This window comes from Tamandua tetradactyla, chromosome 16 (assembly GCF_023851605.1).
Source record: "Tamandua tetradactyla isolate mTamTet1 chromosome 16, mTamTet1.pri, whole genome shotgun sequence".
NCBI classification, from domain to species: domain Eukaryota; kingdom Metazoa; phylum Chordata; class Mammalia; order Pilosa; family Myrmecophagidae; genus Tamandua; species Tamandua tetradactyla.
In genome coordinates this window covers 73,502,612-73,518,165 of record NC_135342.1, presented here as the reverse complement: position 1 = coordinate 73,518,165, position 15,554 = coordinate 73,502,612, and the positions used below count along the sequence as shown (strand labels likewise).

Here is a 15,554-nt window from a genome sequence, read left to right as displayed (position 1 = left end):
GTACTGGGCAGGACAATGTTTGATAAACGTAAACAATATGCATAGAGAAAACCTCTCAGATGAAAAATCCACGTACATTTTTAGCCACCCTCAGAATGAATGCAAATGGCTTTGGAAAATATAAGTGGTTGGCTTTTTAATATAAAAGAAAATCAGTCTTTTCTCTAGCACTAAAAACACTGCTGCGTTAAAAAGGACTAAGTAACTAAGTAAAAAGGACAGTTGATTTTCAGCGCACAAAAGTCATCACCTTTGCTGTAAAACCTTAGAAGCAACGCTGCCGCGCTTCTAAAAATGCTAAGCAGGGGACTGCTTGAAAAACCACAAATGCTCCTATTTACTGAGGCACTCTCTCTCTTAAAAAAAGGGGAAAAAAGCACTTTGTGTTTTAAAGGAAGAAGAAGCAATTAAAAAATTGAAATGAAAGAGTCGGCACAGCTCACAAGTGAAGCAGCAGAATGCCAAGGCTTCAAAATTGCTCAGCCTCAGTTGTTTTCCAAATCAACGCACTGGCAGTCTTGCCTGAAAGAAAGGAGTCAATAGGGAGAAAATAAATAGAGCATTTGCAGAGCTCACCCAGCAGCTCGAAAAACTGTCTGCTTACTATTACACAGTTTTAACATGTCATAATCATTTTCACAGTAAAGATGCCCTTCCTGCAGTTTAGACCAAGAATGCATGACTAATTTTAACCACTTGTGCAAATCTACTAATGGAAATTTCAACCAGCTTTTATGGATTAGAGTTTCGAAAACTGTATGGAAAGCAGCAACAGATACTAAGTTTTGTTGCCCTTTGTATCAACCGGTCAGTAGCTAATGATTTACTGAGTAACAGTGGGCTATCACCCAGTACTTAGAGAAACTGATTCTTGCTGGATCACACATTGCAAGAATAAAGCTTAGAACCAAGTATTGTGAAAATGCAGACAAATGAGAAGGGAAGGAAAGTGGACTGCGTACTAACATATTAAGCCTCTCTGAAAAGTCATGGAGATGACCGAATTCTTGGGGCCCCCTTATATGTGGTCTCAGTAAGTTTAGACGGTTAAACACTAGGGGACATTGTTCCCATTTTATAGACACAGAAACTGAGGTTTAAGTCATTGTCCCAGGGAATTAAAGCTGCTGGTAGGTTGAAAAAAAGAAAAAGAAAAAAAAAAATTCCAAACGGCCACTTTCCACCATGACATGCTGGGTTAAAGAGCATTTAATGAATTGGAACAGATGGCCTGGAGATTAAAAAATCAAGTTCACAAACTCCTTCCACTGAGGCTGAGAAAAGAAAGATGGACCAGAAGAATTTTCTGTTAATACTTCCCTGGGCCCACAATGGTGCTGGATAGTCCGAGCATAAAAGAAAGCAATTCCCTTTAGGAGAATGAGGTCAGGGGAAGGGTTGAAAACACAGTTTGAATTTTTTCCTCTGTTCCAAGAAATTCAAATGTTTGCAGTTTCTGGGGTTTTGCTCTCCTTCCTATCTTGTTAGTAATTTTCACTAGAGTTCCACGTGTGGGACTGGACAGAAGGAAGTCAAGTTTCAAAAAGAGTGAGATGGAGGCAAAGATTCAATTAGTTTAGGAGACAAATAAGACAAGCAGGCTGCACGGTGACTGAGCAGAGATACAAGCAACAGGCTCTTGTCTGGAAGGAGCAGGGAAAAGCAGAAGGAAAAAAAAAACCCAAAGAATGGCCCCTCTCTACTCTTAATCCCACTCTTGGAGAAAGCCAAGGTCCCTCTCCACACCTCACCCTGACATTCACCCTCAGGGGAGTCCTTCTCTGATCCCTCTAATCACCCAGGAGCCTGTAATTCCAGAGATTTGCTTTGCAAGCTGTTTCCCTTAGGAAAGGGAGCAGAAAGTTCTCCTGTGTTGACCTAAAAGAGCAGCTTTGGGGCAGGTGTTTGTTCGTATGGCCCCTGAAGTGGGAGATTCCAGAGGGTGGGGTGGCAGGAAAGGGGGAGAGCTGCTGAAGACATCTGGTCCGAAGACCTTCACTCCAATCCCTTTCTTCTTATGAATGCACAATGGGATCAGAAAAGGGCGGAAAGGACAGCTCCCCCAAGTAGGGGTTTCAACTGACCCCAGTGCACGGAGCTCTTCTCTGAACAGGCTCTAAACATATGTTCGCAAAAAATGATTTCTCTTCGATCCTTCCCTCCAGTCTCATTCCCTTTCTCTTGCCCTTGGTTTTCCACCAGCAGACTAAACCCTGCTGCCCGCTGCTGTCACCCAGTGCTCAGCTGCCAGGGACCCTGTGGCTGTTCACCTCCCTTGCTCTTCCTGAGCTTTTATCACTGGCCCTTTTCCCTCCCACCCCGAGGCTGCCTCATCCTAGGAGCTGGACCATTCCTGAGAGAAGCCCGGGATTTATCCTCAACTGGCCACTCACATGAGATTCCATCTCGGAAGGGTGGTCCATGGTTCTTATCCACGTCCCAGAGGGGCCCCAACCTAACTCTCTGGCTTTGGGTGGAGAGCTCTGCCTTTCCCCTTCATGTACTCTCTTTCGGCTACAAGAGAGTAGCCGAAACCAAGAGAGGTTTCCAAGTTCTCCAGGTAGAGTAGAGGGAAAGAGGTGGGTGGGTAGGTGGGGGAGGGTGGAGGGAGGGGGAGTAGGGAGAGGCGGAATCAGGGGAGGGGCCAAGGGCAGGAAGAGGAGGGAGGGAGTACAGAGGGAGGAGGGTAGAAAAAGAGGGAGGTGAGTGGAGGGTGGAGGAGGGGGTGGGGTAAAGGAGGTGGGTAGAGGAGGTCGATGGAGAAGGGTTAGTTGGTGCAGGTGAGTGAAGGGTGGAGAGGCAGTGGGGTAAAGGAGGTGGGTAGAGGAGGCCGATGGAGAAGGGTTAGTTGGTGCAGGTGAGTGGAGGAAGGTGGAAGGGGTAGAGGGGAAAAGTGGGGAGTTGGAGGCTGGAGGGATGAGGGGGGATGGAAAGTGAGGGAGAAAATGGAAAATGATGGAGGGTGGTGGACCTAGGTTCAAATCCCAGTGCTGCCAGCCACCATGCGACAGCGGGCCATCAAAGACTCAACCTCATCACTTTACAAATGAGCAATGACTTGCGAAGGTTAAAAAGAAATAAAGTAACTAAATACACATAGAAACACCCAGGTGGCACCTACTACATGCCAGGCACTGTCAATAGTGCTTTATGTACCGTGTGTTTTATTCTCACAGCTACCTTATAAGATAAATATGGTCATCATCCCCCTTAGAAAGATGAGGAGAAGAAGCACAGAGAGGTTAAATAACTTGCCTAAGGTCACACAGCAAGACATGGCAGCTGCATCTGGATTCAAACCCAGCCAGCCTGGCTCCAGAGTCCATGCATCCCATTAGACTGTGCTTCCTACTCTGGCTTGCAATGAAGACCCTTAAGAAGCCCCAGTTCCTTGACTCTTCCCTTTTGAGATTCTTTTCATCATAGTCCTTTGGGTTGATTTTCAATAAACCTCAATCCTCTGGGTGTTGTGCTGTTTAGCTTTCTTCCACTAGTTGGAAATCATTCAGTAACTGCTCATTCGGCACCTGCTCTGTACTGAGCACGAGGCTAGAGCCGGCTGCTTCTCCACCTCCTGGTTCTGAGGTAACAGTCAGTGTGACCACAGGGTGGCTTTGGCCAGGACTGCTGCGGGTCTAGAAATGCAGGTAGAAAGGCAGCCTGGACAGAAGACCTGCAGCCAGGGAGAAAGGGCCCTGTGCAGGAGGACACAGCCACGTGGGGCTGGTGTGGCTCCTTCCCCAGCCTTGTGGTTTCCTGGGGGGTTCCCTGGCTGGCAGGCTGCATGACCACGGACATGTGGGCAGGCATCTGCGCGCCGCGTCGGCCCACCCTCTCCCGGGTGTCAGAGGGATGCGCCGGGACGGGGCTGCTGCGGGGGGCTGCCGCGGGCACCTAAAGGTAGATGTTCCCTGGCGCGTGGGAACACCTGCCCACTACATGCAGAATGTCCAGCCTCCTGCCTCCCTGCCTGCCTCCTCCTCCTGCCTCACTGTGCCCTGGTGACCCCTGATAGCTAAAAATGCCTCCCTACCTCCCGCCGCTCCCAAATATCCTATGTGGGGAGGAGGGGCAGCACCACATCCCACTAAGAACCGCTGTTTTAGAAGATGCGATAGCAGCCGGAGGACCCCAGAAGACTTGCCCTGACATTTCTTCATGGCCGAGAGAGACTAGAACACACAGGAAGCCGGTGCAGAGTCCATCAAGACCAAAGGCAGTTTAGAGCTGGCCAGAAGATAATTACATAAAAGAGCCTGAAGAAACGCAAAACCCAATTAAGGGACGTGTCACCTCCTGGAGGGCACAGATGTCGGCGGGCAGGGGAGACGCGACAAGCCCTCTGTAAGAAATAAAGTCACCCATAATCACCACGGTCATAAAGAAGCCCAGCACAGCAGGCCAGGACTTGGTAACATTAAGAAACGAGTCCACCTCTTGTCCAGGTTGTTAAGAGACCTCAGTGCTTGAGAAGGCAGAGCTAAAAGTTACAGGTCCAGATTGCCCCAGTATCGTGTGTTATTATATAATTGTTTTCTTAGTGCATAAACACGAGTGCATTATATATTACACATAATAAACACACTTCATTCTCAGGAGTGCCTGCAAGCTGTGTAGTATCATTAACCCCTTTGAAAGATGAGGAGGAGAGGCACAGAGAGGTTACATAACTTGCCCAAGGCTGAACAGCAAGACATGGCAGAGCCTGGATTCAAACGCAGAGAGTCTGGGTTTAAATTAGGTATAAATAATATTGAGACAATCAAAACTGGAGAAATAATGTTATTGTGTTCAAACGTCTTCACCTTTGTGGTATTTTCTGAACTGGTAGCATTTAAGTGGGTTTGGTTTTCTAGAGCAGGGCCTGGCAAACTGTGACACATGGGCCAAATTTGGCTCCCCACCTGTTCGTATAAATAAAGTTTTATTGGAACACAGTCTGTCCCATCAGTTTATGCACTGTGCATGGCTGCTTTCCTACAAAGGCAGGGTTGGCTGGGTGTGACAGAGGCCACCTGGGCTGCACAGCTGAAAGCATTTACCATCTAGCCCTTTCCAGAAAAAGTCTGCCAACCCGTTGGAGAATAATATGCTAGCATCATAGTTTCGATTTTGAATGTGTAAACAGCAATCACTATTAATGAATGTATATAAGAATATGAGAACACTAAGAAAACTTAAGTTTCATCAAAGCTGAAATTAAATTTATTAGATACAGATAGATAACTTACATTCGGGGAAAGCTTATCATTAAATGTTCTTCAAAGGATAAATATAGCTTAATGTTCTTAAGGTCTTTACTTAAATTCATAAATGAAGCTACACAGCATTTCAGAGCTTCTCAAAAGTGGATGCTAAAATTTGTCAGACTTGCAAAAAGAATTAATAAAAAGTAAGTTGTTGAACTTAAAATCTTAAAAGAGTTAAGACTTCAAATTTACTTGAATGAATCAAAATAAACTTGAATGAAATAAATTTGAATTTTAAAAACCAGGTAAACCTCTCAACATGCTTGCTTTTTGTTCACAAAGGTCACCCTAGATGACATTTTTAAAAAAGTGAAACAATATCAATCCATTAACAACCTGGGCCCCCTATCTGCTTCCCTCTGTTACGGGGTCAGCAGTAAGCCACACACGACGGCTTCATTGTCACTAGTGCGCAAATCTGGACCCAACCTCTATTGTTTGGCCTAGTTCAGACCGTGAATCCTATTGAAGAAAAAGAAAAAGGATCATCCTAGGCTTAAAAGAATCCTGTAGAAATGAAACCTCAAGACAAGCTGCCAACATGAGAGGTAATAAAAAATTAATAATAGTAATAATAACAATAATACTGACGATGATGATACTTTGTCATTTTATATAGCATTTATAACATATAAAGCCCTTTCAAAATATTCTCTCTTGATCGAGGACAATAGTGTGGTACAGATTTCAAAGTTCAGTGGCTAACCTGAGCTTTGAAATCAGAAAGAACTGGCGTGATTTCTGCCTCCTGACAGCCAGACCTTACAGGTAACTAAACTCTCCACTCCAGACCCGGGATGATAATATCTACCTTTTGGGTTGCTGTCACCATCAAAAAAGACAGTGTCTGAAACTGCTCGGCATGTTGTCTGGTACAAAGTAAGGGCAAAGGGGCTCTTAGCTGTTATCCTTGTGACCCGCAGCATTTCTGGAAGAGCCCTGTGAGGTGAGAGAGCCCCTTCATGAAGAAAGTAGCCAGGCTAAGAGTTTCGGGGACTTGCCCAAAGGTAGCAGCCAGTGGGCGATGTGAAAATCTGTCTTTCCTGTTGCATCTGCATAACTCAGCATCAGAATCACCAGGAGGGTTTCATCAAACAGATCGCAGGCCCCCACCTCCTGAGATTCTGATTCTATAGTGTGGCTGAGAATTTGCACTTCTGACAAGTTCCCAGACAATGCAGATGTGGCTTGCCCAGAGACCCCACTTTGAGAACCACTGGTTTAACCCCTGGCAGCCATTTCAAGGAGTCACAGCCGCTCTTCCACTGATACCTGGTGCATATTCTTGGGTTATTAAGCTGTTTAGCACCTGGTCCAAGTTCAATAAACAGCTTTATTTCATTTTATTAGTGCCACAGCTTCATTCTGTCTGTCTCTTGATTCTCTTGGCTGACAACTTTACTCCTTGTCCCTTTGATCCATTCATGCATTGGCATTCTGATCTGAAGTAAGCTGTTTTCTCTCCAGCTGTGACCTTGGCTGCTCTCCACAAAGACTCTGCCTTCCCAGGTTGGCCGTGCTGTCTCCTGCCCAGCCTCCTGAACCCTCCTGGCAGGCCACAACCTCACAGGTGGGACCCACATGCCACTATTTGATGAAGTCAGCTAAACCCCCTATGACCTACCCGTGTCATGAAAGACAAGCTACTATGCTCACAAACAAGGGCGTCAAAATGTCCCCTAGTCGTAGCAGAGGCACAGCTGATTTCGGAAGATGGACAGAAGCTCACTTATTTTCTGATTTCCCAGCTCCTGCTTGTAAAATAAAGTATGGACACAGAGAGAACTTAAATGGAGCAAGGAAAGAAGGGGACAGGGGGAAAATCTTTGCTCCCCCAAAACCCAGAGCATGCCTGAGGATCTAGATGCTATAATACAAATTTAAAAATAAGATTATAATAATATTAAATGGAATGAGTATTAGCAGAGTGTTCATAGCTTAACAGTATTTTGACAACAAATGTTCCTATTTCATTTGAAATGGTGGAAACCTTTGTGCTTGTATTCCCATAAGCAGCAACATGGTAAACGAAAGTAGCAAGCGGTCTGGATTAATAAAATTTCACTTCATACTGACGGAGCATTTGAAGAAGAAGCTGGCTTTATCTCTCCCCCATTTTTACGGTCGATCCTGGTATTGGATCTGACTACGGCTTCGAAAATTGGCTGGGAAATATTCATAGATGTGTTATTAATTTATGGGAAACTGAAGGACCCACCTCGAGGTTTAAGTAGGCCATTTAGAAACAGCACGGGGTAAGTGTGAGATACAGAGCAGAAATCGGTGAAACAAGTGTGGCGGGGTGACTCGGGGCTTAAATCAAAAGCAAGGAGAGTGGTACCTTCAGTAAGCTATAGTAGTTGATATTCTAATAAAGCATTCTGATGAGAAAAAGCAATCTGTTCACATATGAATTCTGCCATATGCTTCCATCTTTTCATGGTCTAGAAAGCCATGTCAGTAATTTCCAGTACTTACATGGCATGCAGTATGCCTTTGCTGGTTAATGTGAATAAATGGGCTGGATTTACTGTTTTCTAATGCTCAATATACAAACCATGCAGGCTGCTATCAGCGGCAGAGTAGAATTTATTGGCTTGCACTGAATTTCAAATGGATTCAGGAGCAAAGCAACAGAAAGCAAGACTGACGTGTTGTCTAACATTTCTCGGCAAAGGCTGCTTCTCCCTTCACAAAGTGAAGGGTATTGTTTGAGGAGAGCAAGGGAAAGGCCTCCTAAGAATGTGGGATTTTTTGTAGGGCATTTACAGAAACAGTCAAGACCATAGGGGCACCCTGGACACAGGATCACACTTTCCACATGTCTCTAGGGGCTCCATTTGACCCCAACCCTTACCTATGACCTTCCCATTTCTAAATCGTCTTTAAATCCTGATGGTTTTGCCTATGGTTGCCTCATTGCCAGCTGGAGAGAGTACATTTCTTAGATCAATCGGCACCACCAACTGCTGCTACCATATGATTTAACTTTGAGTATCATAAACCACAACTTCAGACTGGAAAGAGAGGGTCTTCACTGCCTGCCCAATAATTTCTCAGCCTCAGCAGTCTTACCACCTGGGGCTGGATACTTCTTCATTGTGGGGTCTTCCTGGGCTCTGTAGGATGTTTAGCAGAATCTCTGGCCTCCACCCACTAGAAGCAAGTAGCACCCCCCCCCCCCCAGTAGTGACAACCAAAAATCTCCCCTGACGTTGCTAAGTGTCCTCTGGGGGCCCACTTCCCCCAGTGTGCCATTGCCCAAGATGAGTGTTCTCCATCTGAAATGCAGCCCTGAGACCACGTACAGATGTGTGCATTTCCAGCAAAGATTAGTAGCTCTAGTCCAGCATATATGCATCACCCTAGTTGGGGATGATTTGGAAAAAAATAAAATAAAAAAGAACCTGGAGGATTGGGACAAAAAAGGTTCTATATGGTGACTGACAGTGTTAAAGGAAACTGAAGGGAAATTACCTGTGATACAGAAAGTGCACCCCTGTGACGGCCAGAGTATGGTGTGTGAGTGTGCATATGGAGGGGGGTGTGTATGGCTTGCTGCACAATAGAACCGTGGTGAAATTCAGGAGGTGGGAATCAAGAATGCCCAACTACAAAGCCAGAAAGGTAGTCAGTGTCAGACTGCAAACCCAAAACGGGGGCAAATAATTGCTTTTTAACATGCACGTTATCTGCAACAAAGCAATGTCCATTTACAAGCATCTTGTTGGAACTTCAGAGGAGAGAGATCTAAAAGGTAAGCTCTGGGTGGCAAATAAAAGTGAATGATATGATGTCCATATGGCTGGGCTTTCAACTTCTTTCATGGACATATCCCGCAAAGGGCATCCCCAGGGGTAGATGAGTTTAAAGACTCACGTTTTTACTTTAAAAAATTATGCAAATGATCCATTCTACTAGATAATATTCGTGTTAGTTTTACTATAAAGAATATGGTTTAGGGGGCATGCAAGGGTAGTTCAGTGGTAGAATTCTCACCTGCCATGTGGGAGACACAGGTTCAATTCCTGGTCCATGCACTTCCCCCCAAAAATAAGCAAATGAAACAAACAAAAAAACTAAACAAACAAAATGGTGCTGCAATAACAGCATACCCACATGGAAAAATAATGAAATGTGATCCTGCCATACAGCATACAAAATAAAAAGATATATATATATCTTTTTATATATATATATGGTTTATTCACCCAAAAAGTTGACTAATTGAAATGATGTGCCTTATTTCCCTGTGATTTCTAAAATATGCAGCAACGGTGTGCCCCCCAGGGAAAATAGGGGCTATTCATACCCTGATTTAAGAATCATGAAATTAAGGCAGACTCCTTCCTTATATCACAGGGACCATAAATAATATATTTATTAAGGTGTCACTGGTGAACTTAGTTCCTCAACCCATTGTTTTCTCAAGTGTAAATTTTCCAGCAGGGTGGTGGAGGAATTCACGCATATGGCCCCTGCAGTTGGAGAGGAATTACTATAAATCTACAGGTGCTATCCATAAGAGCTCGTTGTACATATTAGAAGCCAAGGCTGGCAGTCTAATCCCAGATGTCAGCCAGGTGCCAGACATTTTGCAGTGGCCGTTACTCTATTATGCTTTGCAAACCAAGAATTAACCAAAACAAACCTCTGGAAAGGGATGGGATGCTTTGGTGAGGCCTGCTAGCTTTAGCCTCTGGTAAGGAAGCCAGGGTTTCCTTAACTATAAGGAAATCTTTCTTTTCAAATAGTTCTAAGATCCTTGGAAGACAAAAGTTTTGTTTCTCTTCCATTCACTGTTATTACTGAGAGCACGGTGGGACAATGAGCCAATAAAAGCCTCTGGAGTTAGTTCAGGGTTCAAGTTCAATCACAGTCTCTTTCTTGTCCTTGCTTCCCTCATCTATAAAATGAGCCTTCGTAATAATGCTCTCCACATGGCTGCTTCAAAGATTCTGCCAGATGATGCTTTTTTAAATCTTTTTTTTTATTTTTATAGAAGTGTAGGTTTACAGGAAAAACATGCAGAAAACACAGAGTCCCCATATACCCACCCCCACTACTAACATTTGCATTAGTGTGGGACCTTTGTTGCACTCGATAAGAAAGCATGATTGTGGTTGTCTCTTAACTACAACTCCGTAGTTTACAAGAGGGTTCACTGTGTTACACAGGCCTATGGTTTTTTTTTTTATTCTGCTAACATATATATTACCAAAGACATCCCCTTTAACCACATTCAGATACGTAATTCAGTGGTGCTACAGTCACAACGTTGTGCTGCCGTCACCACCAGCCCCTGCCAGAAGTGAGACGCTGCCTCTGAAAGCACCCAGTAGGCCTCCTTATGGGTTCTCCTTTCTGTCATGTGATAACACTATTTTGCAAATGAAAGGACCGTGAGCAAATGTCAGACAGACAGGACTGAAAGCAGGCCTTCTCTAACTTGTCTGAAATCTGGGTTCACAAATAACAGAAACAGAGCCAGCATTCCAGACTCTGGGTGGATGTCTATTCCCCTGTTGTACAAAACACCAGGGGAAGTGTTAGGCTTTTGCTTTTATGAACTTCTAAAGCAATAAAAACTTGTATTCAAAGCACTCTTACTTTCAAAAAGAAGTCATTAATACGTTTTATGAAGTCAGAACCCATTAGTGAAGATGCATCAGTATTTCCACTCTGTGAAGACTATCAAAGGGGGTCTAGGAAGGGCACTGGATATTGAGATTGGATCCTGGGCTTACAAATGGATAATGCCTACAGAAGCCTTAACCAAAGGCTTCAGCCACCTGCTGAAAATACCCAAGCATCAATGGGGAGCTAAGACAATTTCAAGCCCTCCTGGGGAAGCTGGCGGATGCTCTTGAAGTGTACACACATGTGATACGTTTTATGGTTTGGTTAATACAGACTCACCGGTAGTGTTTAAATAATTCAGGTACTTAATGGCAGAAGTTGATTCCTACATGCACCCAGGCTGGGACTGGAGAACGCCTGGATGCAGACCAGAAGACATAGACACAGGCCAGAAGTATCTTCCTGACTTGGGGATTGTGAATGCATTGAAGACTGTGTCCTTTTTATTTCCTCTCAAAGTGTACATATCTTCATTCAACAAACATTTAAGTGACCATCATGCACACAGTGTCCGGCCCTGGGGACTGGATAATACAGGGTCCCTTCCCCCAAGGAGTTGGCAATGTGGTTGGTGGTTGAGGGGGTGGGGGTGAGGGAATAGAAATCGCTGAAGGACTCGACGGGACTTGGGAAAGGTTTTCTAAAGAGACATGAGGCTTGGGGAGTCTTCAGGAGCAAGAGGGGGGAATTGCGAAGGAAAATTAATACTAGGCAAGCAGACAGCACAGCACGTGCAAAGCTCAGGGGAAGGTTAGGTGTGGTTACAACAGGGTTTCTCAACAGCAACACTGTTGACATTTAGACTGGATAAGTCATTGTCAGGGTGCGTGTGTGTGTGTGTAGACTGTCTTGTGCATTGTAGGATGCTGAGCAGCATCCCTGCCCTCTACCCAACAGGGGCAACCTCCATCCTCCCCTCTTGGTCCTGACTACCCAAAACTGCTTCAGATACTGAACCCTGAGGGCAAAGCTGCCCCCGGTTGAGAACCAGCGGACCAGAAGGAAGCACTAGGTTTGGGTGTGAGTGGGGCAGGATGGGCAGTTTGCCTCACTGAGCACGGCAGATGGATTTATAGAATGAAGATAGAATCTTCTATCTCTAAATATGGTGATTTAATATGCAATAGAGGGAGAAAAAAATAGAAAGAGATGAGATGGATTAATGAATGGGAACCTGGAAAAGTGGGGCTTCTTTTCCCTTAAAAAATTATTGAAGAAAAAGAGCAATTGATATACTTACACATCATGAATGATTTTCTCTTTTCTATTAACTATTAAGGCTGAAGGGATGCAACAAGAAATAAAACAGGGTTTCCAAGGAATTATCTATTTTTAAAACGTGTGCATCTCTCGTTACTTTCATCTGTTGAGGTCTCCCCACCCCCCCACCTCCCCCCAGTTTACATTAGAAATGTCTTCCTATTGCAGAAAATTTTAATTCATTAAAGAAGGAAAAAAAGTCCCCTGGTCTGGATCGTGGCTCTGTGACAATCTATAGAGATTTCAAAAATTATATGTTAATTTAATTAACTCCTATTTCAGCAACAATTAACAGCAAGCCAGGTAGAAAGTTCATTTGTACTATGCCAGATCTGACCTCCCTGGAAGTTTCTTTTTTACTTCTGTTAGCACAATTAGCAAAAGAAAAGGGGTGGGCCATTTAACATGCCTTTCTAGCTAATTTTTAATCTGTTCTAATACATGAATTTAAAAATGCCTACTTGAGAGCTTCGGGGATTACTAAATAATAAACCCTGAAGGTTCCAAAATCCGATTAATAGTCAGACCTGGAGAACATGAAATATAGCGTTAATTTAGAATAACATAATGCCTAAAAATGAAGCAAGTTAGGTCTAATTGAGCTATGAACTGCTTGCCTTGTATTGTGTAATGGAGGCTAGGCTAACTGAGGGGTGCTGAGCTATAGATAACCATTACTCTTAGCAAATACGTTTATTGGGGTCTCTCTTTCTTCATTACCCAACCTCATAAAGCATATGCCTGCATATTCCAATAAAACATAAAACGGTGAGGCAGAGTCACAATTAGGACGCCTGGAGAAACGGCATCATAAAATGGTATCTGTCTCCAAATGATTGTTCACTTAACCATGATAAATATTTAGCAGGGCACAATAGAACAAATCCTTAAAGAACTCTGGCCCATGTTGAAAATGAAAAAGAGCTTTTAGATTTTCAATTCTCCTCTTTTGATAAGTACAATCCTTTAACCTAAAAGGGGATGTAATGAGATACGAGAACTTTGATTTAACAGTATAATTCTACAGTAGGAACATCAAGACCATATTGGGTTCAGATTGCCAATATCCACTAAAAGCAACTTGGACTCGCTGCTATCCCATGAGGGACAACAAGAGAACTGTGTGAACAGGATGGCAATGAAGCAGTGATGATTTGGTTGGTGGTTCAATGTACAATCTTTCATGTTGTCAGTACCTTCGTTTGGAAGATAATATGTTTTCAAGGCTAAAACCAAAATGAACATAAACTCCTTAATGGCCCTTGTTCTCTTGTTGGCCATGATATTTCAACTGGAGAAACACAACGAAAACTGAGATATGCATATCCTGGTATGCTCCCTCTAACCTGCACCCTAACTTGAATATGGAATCTGCACATTGCTGCCTGCCCATCTTGCCTAGTCAAGGGAAAAAAAATACTTTTTTTAAAAAAAAGCACTTTTATCTTCCTGGGTGAAATTCAGAAACGAAGCCCAGAGATAAGCGCTCCTGTGGGTTCTCTATCTGTTAGATAGTTAGAGACAGCCTACCGGAGTGGGGGTGGAGCCCCTATAAACATAAATGCCTCAGGTCAGGCCATCCCTAAAAGCACTCTAATGCCACAAACAGGTCCCCTAGCAGTGGTTCTCAAATCACGGAGCAGGCATCAATCACAACCCCTTAGTAAGCTGCTTCACGGTGTCTAGGCTGGGGCCAAGGAATCTGCATTTTTAACAAGTTGCCAGGTGCTGTGGGGTCATGTTCTTTACATAAAGGAAGGATCCAGAAGGTGAAACTTCAGGGAACATTCGTGCTGACAGTAAGAATGTCTTTTTCTGGTCTGCACATCCCAATCTATTCCTATGTTCCTTTCTTTTCCTTCTTCCCTTCATTTCCTGGATTTTCTCCTTTCCTTTCTCCCCTCTTTCCTTCCTTCCTTCCCTTTGTTTTATTTGCATTTATATTTCTACTCCCTGATTTCTATTAATCCTAGTCTCCTTCCTCTTCCTCTCCTGTCCTGTCCCTCCTCCTTTCTTCCATTCTTCCTTCCTGTCTTTCAACTCCACCCTGAGACCTTTTCTCCAGCCGTAATTGGTCTCTTACCAGGCTCTCAACAGAGCTGGTGATTACAGATGGACACCACGTGTTAGAAAGCCACAGGCCAAGGTCCTCATTCCTTGGCAAGTGGAATGAGGGGCAATTGTCAGAGGAGTTTCAAAGAGGGAGAAGATGAATTTTATGCTAAGCATCGAAAAGTAGGAGCTCCTCTGCTTTTGCATTTGGCACTGCATAAGCAAAAAAACATATTGCTACCTGAAATATTATAGCATGCACAGAACAGTTACTGTGGAGTAGATGGAATAGCTTTTCAGCATTAATTCTCATTTTGGGGGCTATTCTTGCATTTTGGGATAAACAGTCCCCAGGTCTGGTTGTAACTTGCACTTAACTCCTATACTGGATGACAATTTACAACAAAAGTGACTATTTATGGGAACATTCCTATGTGAAAAGCTACCTTAAACAGACTTAGCTCTTTATAGCCTTATCGTGTCAGACTCTGAACATAAGACACATAACCAAAAAAATATTCGCACAGCGAGAATTATTAGGCTGCAGTATAGGTTTCCAGGGGAGGTCCCGGGTCTCATCACTCGAGTCATTTAAGCAAGACTGGACAAAATACTTGACTACACCATTAGGGAACAATCCTACCCTGGCTAAGATGACCTCATAGATCTACCTCACTCGTCCCTCCCAGGGTCATACAATCAGAATGGAAACTGTGACAGGCTGCCCGCTCGCTGTAGGGGAAATGCCGTGTGCCTGGAAAGGCTACAGGAAGCAGCAGCTATCACAGGGGGCAGGGCATGGCCCAGCGGATGTCAAAGAGCAAAAAGTCCCCTCTAAGGACTGTAGTCAAAGCATGCCCCAGAATAAAAGTCACAATGGGAACCCTCCCAAACGAAGCCCGTGATGCATTTTTCTCAACATTGGTTGGAGACAGTAAGTGTGTCTCTGTCCCCAGGTTTCTGGTGCACACTAGCGAGCTTTTCCATGCTCAGACTGGAAGAGGAGGGAATTACCAGTTTATTTCCTGGCTCCATCTTTTATGAAGATGTAACTGCTTCACTAAAACATAAAGGTGAACAGAAGACGAGCTTAATCAACCTGATGATTGTGGGACGTCCATAATTCAGACCAGCTGAAACTGAGATTTACCTGGAATCAGCTAACCGGTGGCCCCTATGGCAGCTACTTAGGCAGGGCGCTTCTCGGTCTTGTAATGTGGAGGGAGGACGTTCTCCACCTCTGGGGACGTTGCAGCTGTGAGGAGAAGCCTGAGCCAGCAGGCAAGCTTGTCTCAAGTAATAAATCTGAGGCAACCGCACATGGGTGGGGTGGCGAGGCATTCTGGACTTGAT

The 15,554-nt window shown here is 44.2% G+C and overlaps 1 protein-coding gene across 2 annotated transcripts in view; it reads right to left on the bottom strand.

Moving 5' to 3' along the window:
• The window catches only part of WWOX (WW domain containing oxidoreductase), a 972,892-nt gene that overhangs the window by 435,838 nt on the left and 521,500 nt on the right, over window positions 1-15,554 (bottom strand). The window lies entirely within an intron of this gene.